Source organism: Phocoena phocoena, chromosome 2 (genome assembly GCF_963924675.1).
Source record: "Phocoena phocoena chromosome 2, mPhoPho1.1, whole genome shotgun sequence".
Taxonomy (NCBI): Eukaryota; Metazoa; Chordata; class Mammalia; order Artiodactyla; family Phocoenidae; genus Phocoena; species Phocoena phocoena.
Window position 1 is genome coordinate 71,964,638 of NC_089220.1, and position 15,016 is coordinate 71,979,653.

Here is a 15,016-nt window from a genome sequence, read left to right on the forward strand (position 1 = left end):
ACTCATCATCTCTAAAGTGGGGATTATAATATCCATAAAGCTATGGAAAGTTAATCCATGAAACATTGATTAGAATAATGCTGACACACAGCAAGAGCCTAATAACTGTGAGGTATTCTTATAATCTCCAGGGTCTCCACCCCACTAATTCAATAAATATCCCCTACTTCCAGAGTACCTCGTTCCACATTTCTAGTGCCCCCTATATCTTCCTCCTTCTCATTTCTAGCAAGAGTTTGAGTCATTTATGTTTGTGTAACTGTGTCCCCACAAAATGTTGCCCCTGACAGAAATCTCTTTATTTAACTTTTATCTCTTACTGTAGAAAGGAAAGTGCTTTTTTTATTATTAGGGAATCCACAGCGTTAATAATCAAGTGGGAGGCCTATTTTCCCGGCCCATACCCCAAGCCCCTGAACTTACAGCAATATATATCCGTTTGTGCAACAAATATTTATTGAAGAGTTCTGTGTGTCAGATACTCCTAGATGCTGGGGGTGGTGCAAAGATAAACAAGGCGATGGAGATGCTCAGTATTTACTGGGGAGCATGGGAGAACCAGGAAGGGGGATTTAATCCAGTCTGCTGTGGGGGAGGAGGGGGTGGCAGGAAAGGCTTCTCTCTGCATTATCAGTGGAGACTTTCCGAGGGTTGTTTAATGACAATCAGTTTTCATTTGTTATTTGACATCTAACTGGTTAGAAGACAAAGTCTTCTTTCTCTTCTCTTTAAAAACCCTAAACAATATCCCTCCACACATTTTTAATGCTCAGAGGACAGGAAAAAAAATCTGATTCCCCAACTCAGACGTTGGAGACTTGGGTCACAGGAAGGAAAGCTTTCCTTCAGACATTCCTTACACTATGAAAACAGCCTGAGAGCATTCATTCATTTATGCACAGTCTTCCTGCGCAGTGCTTACTAAGCACACACGATCCGTGTCAATAATGTTAAGTAAAATGGAGTTTATAAAAGGCATTGTGGGACTTCCCTGGTGGCGCAGTGGTTAAGAATCTGCCTGCCAATGCAGGGGACACGGGTTCGATCCCTGGCCCAGGAAGATCCCACATGGCGCGGAGCAACTAAGCCCGTGCACCACAACTACTGAGCCTGCGCTCTACAGCCCGTGAGCCACAACTAGAGAAAGGCCACACACAGCAATGAAGACCCAACGCAGCCAAAAATAAATAAATAAAATTAAAAAAAATAAAAAGACACTGTGTTTCTGTCCCCGTGGAAGTTAAAAGCTGTTGAAAGATAAGATGTATCCTACAACAGAAATAGTTAAATAACAATGAAATGAAACATATGATTAATTCTCAATGAATTCTTCTATCAATGATTCTTGATGTTCTGGAAAAGACACCAGCTAAGAGCAGACACTGAAAGGTTCATCTCAAGTGCCACTTCCTATCTACTGGAAGTAAATGCCTGGAAAAATGTGTAGCCAGTGATTATGTTACTTTGCCGGACTCAGAAGGAAATAGCTTAGGGACTAATGTTGGTCATGCCACAGGAATGGGAAGTGTGAGCACTTTGTCACTTCCTTTCCCTGGTGTGCTGGCTATACAGCATGACAGTTAAGAAAAGATTTTGCAGTCTAAGAGACCTGGATTCTGCTGTTTGCTAGCTCTGTGGACTTGGGCAATTTATTTAACTTGTCGGAGCCTTAACTTTTTTCAGTTGAAAAGTGGAGATACTATTGTTTACCGACCCTCCCAGGTTTGTCCCTCTGCCTGGTGTCACTTGTGCCAATAGAAGGAGACCGAGTTTCGTTCGGAAGCAAAAGGAAAGTTTTATTCTTTGACCAGAGAATGGAGGGATGCGAGATCATGCTCTAGAGTACATGCTTTCCCCAAAAGACCCCCGGGCCTGCCAGGCTGCTTTACAGGGTCCTTGTCGGCAGGGAGGGGCTAGGGTTCTCACGGGTTTGCACAGGCGTGCCGTTCACAGCTCTAGATCCCAGCGCCTGCCACCGCCATCTTGAATTGAGGTGTCGGGGGCACACAGCACTTCTCTCACAGACCCCCAGACCAAGGTACCAAGCACAGCCATTTCACAGGAGGAACGCCGGTCTGAAGAGCCGGGTGCAAGGCCTCTGCCTGCAGTTCCCTATGAGCAAGTCTCACCAGATGAAGCACAAAGGAAAAGAAAAAAGTTAGACTTTGGTTCGTTACCCAGATTCTAATTTTATTCCCCAGGAATTGTGAATGGGCTTTGCCAGCGACAAGTCCCTCCTCTGTCTTTTGTCCTTCTCCTCATTCCTCTCGTCTTCTGTAACTACTTTCTGCTGATATGGGGTGTTGTCATAACCCGGGTGGAGGAACAGAGCTTCTCCCCAACTGCCTTTACATCTGTTGGATTGTGACCAGGTCCCCGCCCTGATGGTTCCTATCCCTGAGCAACCACCATTTGTGTAACCTTTTGGAGACAAAGGACGCCAGACAGTTTAAGATACATGGCCCCAATATTAGCAAGGGAATCATTGTCACATGTCAAAGTTTTCCTAAAAATCAAAGTGTCTAGGTCTCTTGCCTGTAGGCACAAGTGTGCCCTGATGGTGAGGCTCAATGCCATGACTGAATATCCCTGGTCACACTTTTATTGTTTTTTTGAAAGATAAGCTTCAGGTCGGAGAGAGGTTCACAGAGTAGTCAAGGGGTCCATTGCCTCAGGTTGTCTCTCCGGAGGTTGGGGCTCAGGGGCCCTCTTCATTCAAGTGTGATGTGCCCACAGGGTGATCCCTGCAGCTTCAGGGCAGAATGTGTGGTTAGAATCAGCAAGTCGGGCCCACTCCACTCAGGAGTGAAATGACCTTGTGGGCTGCTGCTTTTCCAGGTTTTCAGGTCCACCTGGTGTCCAGACGAGAAGGGGTGGAGGGCCAGGTGTGTGGGTGTGGCAGTTACCATTATCGCCCTACCTGGAGGGCATGCTTGAGTTGTCGTATTTCAAGGGAGCTAAGGTGTTCCTTCTCTCAGGTTTGTGACTGGATCTACCATACATGAGTTCAAATGCTTTTAACTTTAACTTACCCCTTGGAGCTAACCACCGCAGAAGCAGGGCAATCAGAAGCAACTTAATCCAATTTTCTTGAGTTCCCTGACATAGCCTGACTAAGGCCCGTTTCAAGGTCTGACTGGATCTCTCTACTTTCCCTGTCGGTTGGGGTCTTCAGGCTGAGTGCCTGGTCCATTTTATGCCCAGGGCACCTGTTAACCCCTTTGTCACTTGTGACACAAATGCTGGACCATTATGACTTTGTAGAAATCCTGGGAGCCCAAACCTGGGGATTATTTCTTTGAGTAATGCCTTAGCCACTGCAACTGCCATTTCAGTTCTAGCAGGGAATGCTTCTATCCACCCAGAAAAACGTGTCTACCAGCATCAAGAGATACCTGAAATTGCCCAGTACACTTGGCATGACAGTGAAATCGATCTGCTAATCTTCTCCAGGATATGTCCCTCTGGTCTGAATGGGCCTTGTCTGGGGCCCGCTGGGAGGGAGGGGTGGTGTGGTGTTGGGGGTGTTCATTGTACAGATGAGGCATGTCTCAATTGTTCGACCGATTATACCTTTCATTCCAGGAGTTACCATGACCTCAACCAACCAGTTACATAGGGCTTCCGTCCTGTAGTGAGTTCCTTGATGGGCCTCCCTGATGGCTTGACAAGCCACAGTTTGGGGAAAGTAGTATCACCCACGTTCATTAACTAGCCACACATGGCCTCCTAGATGTCTATGAAACTCCATTTTCAGGCTTTGTTTAATTCTTCCTTTATGTAAATGGAGGAATAATTGGATGGATCTGCCTTTGAGGTATGAAGGGTAGTTTCCAAGTTACCAGTTCTGAGGCCACCCTTTTGGCTGTTGCGTCTGCCTTGTCGTTTCCCTTTATTACCTCCGCATCCCCTTTTCGGTGACCCCTACAAAGAATCACTGCCACCTTTCTTGGAAGCTGAACTGCTTCTAAGAACTTCAATATGCTTAGGCCATGTTTCACCTGTTTATTTTTTGCAGTAAGTATACCTCTTTCCCTCTAAATAGCCCCATGTACGTGTAGGATGGCATATGTGTAACAGGAATCTGTGTAGACATTTAAGATCCTCCCTGGCCTGAGCTCCAAGGCTCAGGTGAGGGCTATCAACTCCACCTTTAGTGCAGAATTCCCCGGGGGTAGGTTTCTAACTTCCATGACTTGGGTCTGGGAGGTCACTGGTATCCCTCTAACTCTTTTCGCTCTCTCATAAAGCTGCTTCCATATGTGAACCATTCCTCTTCGGTGTTTGGGAGAGGCTGACTTCCTGGGCTGGGGTGACAGGAATAGATAGTGTCTATAGTTTCTATACAATGATGCACCAGGGGTTCTGTTTCTGTGGGTAGCAGGGTGACAGGATTTAGTGTGTGACAGGTTTTTATGGTAGCCACTGGGTTGTCTAAAAGCATAGCCTGAACTTGAATCGACCTTCACGGGTATAGCCACTATGTTCCCTTAGAACTTACTAAAACCTGAACCTGGTATGGAGTCTCTACAGTGATTGGCTGACCAATGGTTAACTTTTCAGACTCCTTACACAGTGTTGTAGGAGCTGCTACTGCCCATAGGCAAGGTAGCCACCCCTTAGCGTTTTGATGTTATTGTTTAGAGAAATAAGCAACCGCTCCAGTAAAGGGTCCCAGTTTTTGAGCTAATACCCCAAGGGCGATTCCCCTTCTCTCATGAATGTAAAGGTCAAAGGGTTTAGCTAAATCTGGGAGGGCCAGGACAGGGGTCTAAAGTCATTGCTTTTTCAATTCTTGAAAGGCCCCTTCTCATTCTGAATACCATTCAAAAGGAGTATCATTCTTTCCTTTCAACTTTTCATACAGAGGCCTAGCTATTAGACCATAGTTAGGGATCCAGATGGCAAAACCTACCCATCCCCGGGAAACCCCTAAACTGTCTTCTAGTTTTAGGAGGGAAAATGTTGCAAAAAGCTTCTTTCCTTTCCTGGAATAGGCTTCTCTGACCCGTGAGAACGAAGCCTTGGTGGGTCCCCCTAGTTTGTGCTATTTGGACCTTTTTCTTGGATACCCTTGTATGCTGTATTGACTAGGTGGTTGAGGGTGGTTAGTATTTCTATCAGAGGTCTCTTTAGTTAGGGCTGGCAATCAGAATGTTGTCTCCATTCTAGGTTCCCTCCTCCAAATGTAGATCTTTTAGGTCTGTAGCTAAAGTTTCCCCAAAGATGGTGGGGGAATTTTTGAACCCTTGGAGCAGGACTGTTCAGCAGTATTGTTGTTTTTGTTGCATGTTTGGGTCCTGCCACTCAAAAGCAAAACTTTCCTGTGACTCTGGGGCTAATGGAGTACAGAAGAAGGCATCTTTTAAATCTAATAGAGAATACCAGGTCCTGGTGGACAGTAGAATGGCCAGCCTGGTGTAGGGATTAGCTACTACTGGCTATACATCCTCGGTGGCTTCATTGACTGCCCTGAGGTTCTGTACCATCTGGTATTCCTCCCTGGGTTTCTTAACAGGAAGAATGGGGTGATACAGGCTGATAGACATGGTCTAATAAGGCCTTAGTCAATTAGGCCCTGTATAACAGGGGCAATGCCCAATAACGCCTCCCAACGGAGAGGGTACTGCTTTCTATTGGGCCACGTAGGTCCAGGTTTTAAATGGACTAACACGGGACTGGCTCCTGCAGCTCATTCCACCTGTCCCTGGGTCCAGACCTTGGGCTTTATTCCAGGGAGATTGACTTGCTCTGCCGGGGAGGTTTGTCCTCAGACATTAACATTATCGTGTTGTGCCCTTTGTCTAAGGGGACGCTAGTTTCCAATTTGTCTCCCATTAGGTGGATAGTAGCCACCAATTTATCTCTTCCTAGCAGGCGTATAGGGCATTCGGGGATATACAGGAAGGAAGGAATGGGTGAACATGTGTTCATCCAGATTACATTCTAATGGCTGTATGAATGCCTGTGCTTGGGATTTCCCTGATAGTCCCATAATTTTACAACTTTCGTGACTGAATTTGCCTTTAGTGTTCAGAACTAAGTAAATGGCACTGGTGTCAACTAAGAATTCGACAGCCTTTACTCTTATGTCCAATGTCAGCTGAGGCTACTTGGGGGTCAGTTGGAGTGCCAGGTTAGGAGCCCCCTGGCCCCTTCATTCTTCATCTGTTTGGACCATCCGCCTTCAAGGGTGGTGGCCAGGATTTGCCAGTTCCATCCCCCTTTGGGGGTGGCAAAGGCGTTCTCTCTTCCAGTGTCCCTCTTGTTTACACATGGTGTGCTGATTGGCTCCCAGTTTCCTTGGCTTGCTACCCCTCGATGGGGTCTGGGGGCCATACACCGGCATCGAGAGTTTCCGTGGGCGGTTAGTCCAGATTCCCATACCAACCAGTTGACGTGAGAGGGCAACAGTCAATTGGTGGGCTGGCTTCTAGACCTTTTTATTCTCTGACTTCCTGTATATCTTGGTTATTAAACACCTGGTAGGCAACCTCGGCTAGGAAAGAGGTAAGGGGTATCTGGTTCTATTTCCAGTTTCTGAAGTTTATGCCTGATGGTGGGGGCACGTTGTGAAATAAAATATGACCTCGGGATTACATTCCCTTCCCAGAACACGGGGTCAGTGTAAGTATAGATTCAAAGGCATTCCCTGAGGCACTCTAGGAATGCCGAAGGCTTTCTGTTGGCTGCTGATTGATTTCCTTTATCTTATTCCAGTTGACAAGTTTCTTTCCTGCTGCCTGGATTCCTTTTAGGATCTCAGGATCATATTTTTATAATGCGTTAGCCTCTGTCTTTCACCCCCTTCTCCGTTGTCTCAGTGGTCCCAGTTGGGTTTGTTGTCTGGGACCTCCTGATTTCCCAGTCTGAAAAATAGCGTGACCTGCATTGTTTCTGTTCTCTTTGTCTGCTTCATCTTAGGATTTCGAAAAGACCGTAAGCCTTTTCTTTCCTCACTAGGAATACATTGAGGAGGCTCTAGATGTCAGCCCAGGTGGGGTCATGGATCTGAAAGATTCCCCTAATCAGATTCAGGAACACCTCTGGATCTTCCCTCAGCCCCTTACTGTGACTTTTCCAGTTATACAGATCAGAAGTGGTAAATGGAATATATATATGGGTGAGCCCTCCTTCTCCATCAGGGGGACCTGCCTCAAAGGGAGTGTTTTTCCTAGAGGGTTGTGGGCCCTGGCTGGTAATTTGTCCCACTTTGTGTACTTGCCAGATTGGATTCTGGGGGAAGAGGCTTATATGGAGGGAACCCCTGGGGCCTGGGGCCCAAGTCGGGACATATGAAGGAAGAGGGTCGGGCAGGAGCGGTAGGAGGAGGGTTAAGGAATAGATCAAGGTCTTCAGGGGAGGGTCAAGGGCTGATAGAGAGCTCTTAGTCTCCTTTGGTATTTCCTCAGTGGAGGAGAGCCCACATCCCTTTTGAAGGTCTTTGTTCTGATATAAGGCCATAACGAACTAGACATAGGGAATTTCATCCCATTCTTTTTGTCTCTGGCATAGCAGGTCCAGTTATAAGATGGTGTTGTAATTTAGAGACCCGTTGATGGGCCAGCTTTCCTCATCTCCTAGCCAGTGTTGGGGCCAGACTGTATCACATAGGAAGATTAAAATGTTTGGGGGTCAGGGGGTGATAACCGAAAAACTTCCATTTGTGCAGGATGCACCCTAATGGTTGGTCCGTCCTTCAGTATGGTGGACATTTGTTTCTCTGTCCCTTAGATGTTCTGTTATGGTTCTGTTTCCAGCTATCAAGGGGCATTGGTTAGAGTGATTTCTTGGCACACAAGCGCCACAAGATTTGACCCAAATAAGATTTCTGGTTCAGGAAATTTGGAAACAGCACCAAACTGTTAATGCATTCCTCAAAAGACCAAAATAGGAGGCATCTATTTTGGTGTGGACTCTGATATAACTGGGGTTCACCTTGAATCTGTGATGGCCTGTGCTTGAGAGTATTAGTCCTTCCCTAGTCAGAATGTCCCACAGGAGGTTCAACAGGACCACATCTGGGACAGAGCAGCTTAGCCACTTAATTCCTGACCAATTTGGTCTGTTAGGGAGTGTCATATCTGTCTGAGGTAGGGGTCTTCTTCTTCCTCCTTTCAGCTGAAAAGGAGTTTTCACACTTCCCACCAAATGAAAGCTAAAATCAAAGGGACTCCCATGGGGTACTCAATAGATCGCTGGGGTGGCTGATATTCTGTGCTGATACTGGAAGGAGAGCCCATGGAACCTCGGTCAGTAAAGAATCACCCAAGGTTCTCCTCACAAGCAGAGTGGCAGGAGAGGTTGGGTGGTGGGTGTTTCCTGTTCTTGCCAGTAGCTCATGGGGCTTCCCAATAATGGGGTTTCTGATCTTATGAGCGGCTCACAGGGCTCCCTATCCCACTTCAGAGAAACTAGCGCTGACCAGAAGAGGTCAAGTTACCGGCCGCCTACCTACCTTGAGACCCTTTCGCACTCAGGCATCCCTCATGCCTTTTCCAGATTGCGCGTCCTCATTCTGTTTTGTCAGGCAGTCCTCGTTACCTGGGCCTTTTCCCTATCTCGCCTGTTGGCTCACAGGGTTGACCACTTTCCTTTACCAACTTGAAAGGGACTATGGAGAGTGTTACTGTTGACCCCTGGACATTGGTGAGGAGGGCAAAAAGCCTTGCTGTGGCCACTACTGCCTTGTACAGGGATCAAGAGGACAGCACTACTGGTGAGACAGTGGGCAAGACTGCTGCGGCTCCCTCTTGTCCACAGGTCCCGACTGTCCCCAGCATCTGGCACCTTGGGAAAGCCAGCCAGATGCAGCAGGCAGGCACACGTGAGTTTCAGTCTCTGATCCCCAATGATGCCACAATATGATCCATTCAAGGGGATGCAGTCCAGATTGCTCTGCAGGCTATGCTGTGTGTGTACCATACCTGGGTATCAGGTTCCTGGGACAAGTTGCTCTGAATTTGTCCAAAGGCTGCTGCCCTTCTACCGCATCTGAGTGAAGTCAAAGACTAGAGTCAATCATCCTCATGCAAACTTCCCAGAGCCTCTGCCATCCTCCATCTGAAGCTGGGGTGAGTCCAGAGCCTAGTGGGTACGTGCAGGTGGAAAAGGCCATGCTCTATCCCATCTGGGTCACCAGAAATTTTTTTTACCAACCCTCCTGAGTCAGTCCCTAACAAGGGTCCTTCTGCCTAGTGTCATTCAAGCCAATAGAACGAGACCGAATTCAATTCAGAAGCAAAGGGAAGCTTTATTCTTTGGCCAAAGAATAGAGACGTGCAAGCTTGTGCTCTAGAGTAAACGTTCTCCCCAAAAGGCTGTCGGCAGGACTGCTTTTTAGGCTTCTTGTCAGCGGGGAGGGGGCAGAGTTCTTGCTGGCCAGGCACAGCTGTGCTGCTCACAGAGCTCCAAACTGAAGTGCCGAGAGCAGCATCTCTGCACACAGTCTGCCACTGCTATCTTGAATTGAGGTGTCACGCGCAACGCTTCTGCACATGGTCTGTGCGCGGAAGTGTTGGGTGCAGCCATTTCACACTAGAAATTCTGGTCTGAAGTGCCAGGTGCAAGGCCTCTGCACGTGGTACCCTATGAGCAAGTGAACCTAGACTGAGCACGAAGGAAGAAAAAGTTAGATTTTATTTGATTACCCGGATTCTATTTTTATTTCCCAAGAATTTTAGTGGGATTTGCCAGTGACACTGTCATCTCAAAATATGTTAGCTATTGTCATGCAATTAAATTCAATGAAAGACAGAATCAAGTCTGACTCATTCACCTTTATAACCCTGGCACGTGGCCCAACACGTATCTGCCCTGCCCACCTGACCTTACACGCACACACACACACAGATTGGGAAAGTTTATTGAAGGAATTGGGACTTGAGAAGAACTTTAAAGAATGGGTAGGACATTAATACATCAAGGAATATGAGAAAAGTTACTACCTGAGCAAAAAGACCTGGTAAAACATGGAAACCAAAATGTGTATGACAGTCAGGGACTGAAGAGGAGACAGGCAAGCCAGAAGGAAAAATAAATAGCATCCAAACAACTTTAATTTTGAAAGATGCTAAAATCACCTCATCTATATTTCATTTTGTGAAGCAAGAAAACTGAAGCTCAGAGGAGTTTAAATAACTCATGGTGGTAGACATTGGCATTGCTGAGATTACAACCCAGATTGCCTGACACATTCTTCAATGCTCATTTGAGAAGGGACTGGAAGAAAATTCTGGGAAGCCAGTCGGAAGTCATATGGTAGAGTTCTCCATTTGAAAAATTCACTCCTTAAGTAATGAGGATCTCTCTTATCTGTTACCAGCAGTGTAAACAAGGTTAGAATGAAATTCCCTGGACAGTCTCTTTGGGAGGCATGACCAGGGAAAGTGGGACCACAAAGCAAAGCACCATTGATCAGCAAGCATGATTCCTGAGAGAGCATGGACTGAAAAATCCCAAACTAATTCAGAAGAAAACCTCCCAATCGTGTTGGTAAGGGGAGACAGTGTGGACCTATTGCTTGATTTAATCAGAGACTAAGAGAAGAGAAGAACTTCCTCCACCCTGAAAACACCATATTGTGTTTGTAGTGTGTCCAACGCTAATAGAAGGTAAAACCTACACATAATACTACGATTGTTACTTTGGCTTTTTCATTTTTTGTTTTTTTGTTATTTTTATTACTCACAGAATCTATCCCTTTGTGTTTATGGCCAGATATATTTTTAGTCTTATTTTATAATGGAGCAACACTTAGTTAAATATGAATAACACTCTGGTTTCTGGACACCCATTTCTTCCTTTATTACACCTGATACTGTCTTACCCAAAGAACGTGGAACCAGCACCTGACATCTTCCCCAGGAAGGTAAATGTTGCTCATTTTTTACTTGTCATCTAATAAGTAAAAGCCAGATTTGGAGGTGGAAACTTCAAAGTGCAGTTGCTTCATCCTGAGAAAATGCTGGTGTCTGTTTACATTCATATATTAATGGAATAATTTCCAGATCAGTCAAAGTACTTGAGACACATCAATGATACATATGCCCCCATTGTTCTTAATTAGCTTCTGATTAAAATGTCTTCTCATGCTCTTCAAGCTTAATTGTTGTCATTGAGATCCACGGAAGTACTCTTGCAAAGATTTCTGCATCGAGAGTTAGAGGCAGGGGATCTATAGTGAAGCACGTGTCCCCAGGAATTTCTTCTCTCTTTCCTAATTATAATCAGTCTCTGACTGCCATCATACAAAAATTGTAATACCCAGGTAATGGACACCCTGAAAACATACTGTGGCTGTAATATTTGAGTTCTTTAGCCAAAGGATCCCTGCAGGGCCAGTCACTGTGTTCAGCAGCGCCCAGCAGTTCCATCTGGAAGTTTCTTCCATCAGTGGATAGTGTTTACTCCTCTTCTCCACTGGGATGTAAGCATCACTGAGCCGAAGTTAGGCGTAAATTCCAACATGGTGTTCCTTGCAGTGGACCTTGGGATAGCCTCCTCAACATCAATTCCACCCCTTAACCCACTGTGTAACAGCACTAGTTTTCAACCCTGGATGCACATCACAATCTACCTGGGAGATATTTTTCAAAACACTGATCCCTAAGGACTCTCCTTGACCAGTTCAATCTGAATCTTTGTACAGAGGTTAAGAGCAAGGGCTGAGGAACCAGTAGCCTGAACTCGTATCCTGGCCCTACAATGCAAACTTGGGGCAGGTCTTTAAACTCTCAGTGCCTTAATTTTCTCAAGCACTAAATTTGATTATAACGGTACCCATCTCATGGGAGTATGGTGAAAAGTATATGAGTAAATATTTATAAAGTACTTAGAATAGTGGTTGGCACATATAAACATAACTCTTTGTTATGATAGTGATAAAGATGATCTTGATTTTGATCATGAACACCAAGATGGAGGAAATGGAGCTAAAGCTTGATCAAATTGTGTTTGAAGTCCACCCTACCTCTGAAATTTTCACATTAAAGAACCAAAAAACTGCTTCTGTTTTTAAAGCCTTTTTGAGTTTATCTTTCCTATTATTTGCAACTGATATGCAACCCATGATTTGCAGCTTCTTAGACTAGGCTGAGAAGCCTGTGGGTGGTCCGTGAATACTATAGAAAGACCATCAGGCTGTGACTTAGAAGAAATGGGTTCTGGTCCAAGTGGTACTCTACCTAAGGAGCAGATGATTTCAGAAGGCTTTGGAGCATTAATTTTATAACATATGAGAGTCTGCGGAATTGATATCTGGTAACCCACCAGCTAAGACTTTTCACCCCTCAATTCTGTTTATCTAAGAAATGAGGAGGCTGAACTAGAAGAACTTGAAGGATGATCAGGCTTAAGGAGCCCATGATTTTATTATCTCCTGGAGGCCAGGGGCTAAGTTAACTCTTAGTATAAGAACATTGGTGGACTGAACTTTGTAGTGACTTCCTTTGCAGAAGAGTTTGTTTCTACCCCCTCCCTGAAGATAAATAGGAGGGAGGTGTTCAACGCTTCTGATTTTCAGAATGGAAACCAAGGCAACAGGAGAAAACAATTCCAGAGAGGTGGCGATGAATACAGAAATTACCTGTCTTTGTTACATGTTTGGAACAGAGCCATTCTACAATTGATCTATGCATCTCAAGAGCCTATATACACAACACTGAGATCTTTTCTTAAATAGAAGAGCCTTAAAAGCAACATTTAAAAAAACAAATTGTCCCTTGCATCTGGCTACCTCCCATGTAGCTCATCCAAGATTGGTTGAGGTAACCTGAGGGTGCACATCAGGATTTTAGGCCATGGCCGTGCAACATCCAAACATCCACGTGAGAACTGAATTTTAAAGCAGAGAATACAAACTGACCACTTACACATTTAATGTGGCTGACAGGTAGGTTTTGTTCAGCCTATAGTTTACTTTTATTTGAATTAGGAGCCAATTTTTGAAATCAGTAGTTTACAAATAAAAATTCTGTTTTCTGGGCTCTCTGGAAAAAATTGGAAGATCTGGCAACACTGGGCTGACATTTCCCCTGGGAACAATAAGCTATCACTGACTGGCAGCTGCCCAGAGACTTACCCAGTTTGCTGCAGTCCTCACCCCGCCTAATATCAGTTGAACATGGAGGCTGACAGGGTTCATCATACGGCTTTTGCTTTATCTGCTCCACTCGCTTCTACCAATTGCTTGACCCTCACAGATATTTGAGTTTGCAGCCTTAGCTCGCCTTTAAATTTTGTCCATATCCAAGTTGATACACCTGAATTTAGCTTTTTAAAAACTGAACAAAGTGCAAATGATGCAGTGAGTAGGGGTGAGTAGTATTGGCTATATGATGCCATGCAACTGGTTCAACTGTTTTACTTTCAAAAAGTCTCCACTGATGTTCTATAGACACAGAAACGTAGTTGATTGTATTTGAACTTCAAATGTGGTCTCAGACCTCTATGGGTCACAAAGAAGTGACAGTTCTTCAGATCACCTACTGAGATGAATTGAGGAAGAGTTTTCTGGCATAGGCCTCGAATTACTTTACAGATTAGCCTGAAGCCTTCTCTGCATTTTCCTCATTTCCTTTATAGAGCTTAAGTCAGAAATAGCTTTTCTAGTACCATCTATTAGAAGCACATGAAATGTCAAGCCAGATTTATGGATTAAGAAATTGACATTGGATCATAATTCAGTTGAGAGGAGAAGGAATGAGAATGCCAGAAATGACTTGGAGCCAATTCTTTCTGTGGTCACAACAAGAACAACAATAAAAAGAGTGTGTTCGTTTCTAAGTCAAAGCCCCTCCTCCCTCCATCCCTGCCCCCAACTCTCTTTTGATGTACACCAGCTACACAAATACTGTATATACAGTTAAAATGGAGACCTAAAATCTGCTTACTATTTAGCTTTTTTTCCCAGATACCTAACTCTGGGCTCCTTCTCTATGACCACCATTTCCTTCCTTATTTCCCAGTTCTTCACTTCTACTGAATCTCTCTGCCTTTGTACATAGCCATCTCTTTAACTAAATTATGGCTGCCAGGGTGGAAACCCATCTTGTTCAACATTGTTACCCCAATTCCTGAGATGCTACTTGACACCGTAGAAGTTCAACCTATTTTTAGTTACATAAACAATCGGTAAGCTCCAGTACCTCAAGCTGTTTCTCTAATTCCAAGATGCTAGCCTCCTTCTTGTTCTGTTTACCTCACTACCAAACCTGAACCCCATGGTCAGCCATGTTAGTGAATTCTTACATTTCACTATCTTCCATTTCCTTTGGCCAAGTTCCTAGACTGTCAATAGTTACTGGAAAAAGGTTTAAAGACATATTTATTACTTCTAAAGAAACATACGTTATAAAATAGTAACTGGTCCTTCACAGACATACAGTGATGAGAGTACTCAGTCAATTCTTGTTGACTCTGTCACAACATATGTCCCCAAAATGTTCTAAGATCTCTAGTTTCCCCAACACTCCACACTCATCCTCCTCAGGCACATTAGATGACCTAACCCACCTGTGACATTTAGATAACCCAACTCAAGCTCCCTTAATTCCCTGTCTCCCTTTTCAAAATATCATTCCATTATTACTTCCCTTTATTTTTCTGTTTGTCCTTCTTTGTCATCTAATTGATCTAATTGTTCATTAATTCCTTCCTATCCCATAATCTCTAGGACCTTTTTCTGGATCTTTCTTTCTCTCTATGTCTCTTTTATTTTTCTCTTCCCATTTTTCTCTTCTGTTTTTATTTGTTGTTTGTCTGTTGTAGTCTGACTTTCATCTGCTTCACATGTCTAAAGAGGCTCTTTTGAAAGTTAACAATGATGTCACGACTGTCAAAGCCAAACTTTCTAAATTCTATTCCACTTAAACATTTGCATTTTAGCACTATGTTTATCACTTTCTTTTTAAATTCTTTGTAACAAAAACTTTCATGATACCATCACATTTTGGTTCCATTACTTTTTCAGGTACTTACCTAAATCCTATTTTTGGCTTCTTGTCCTACATTCTTA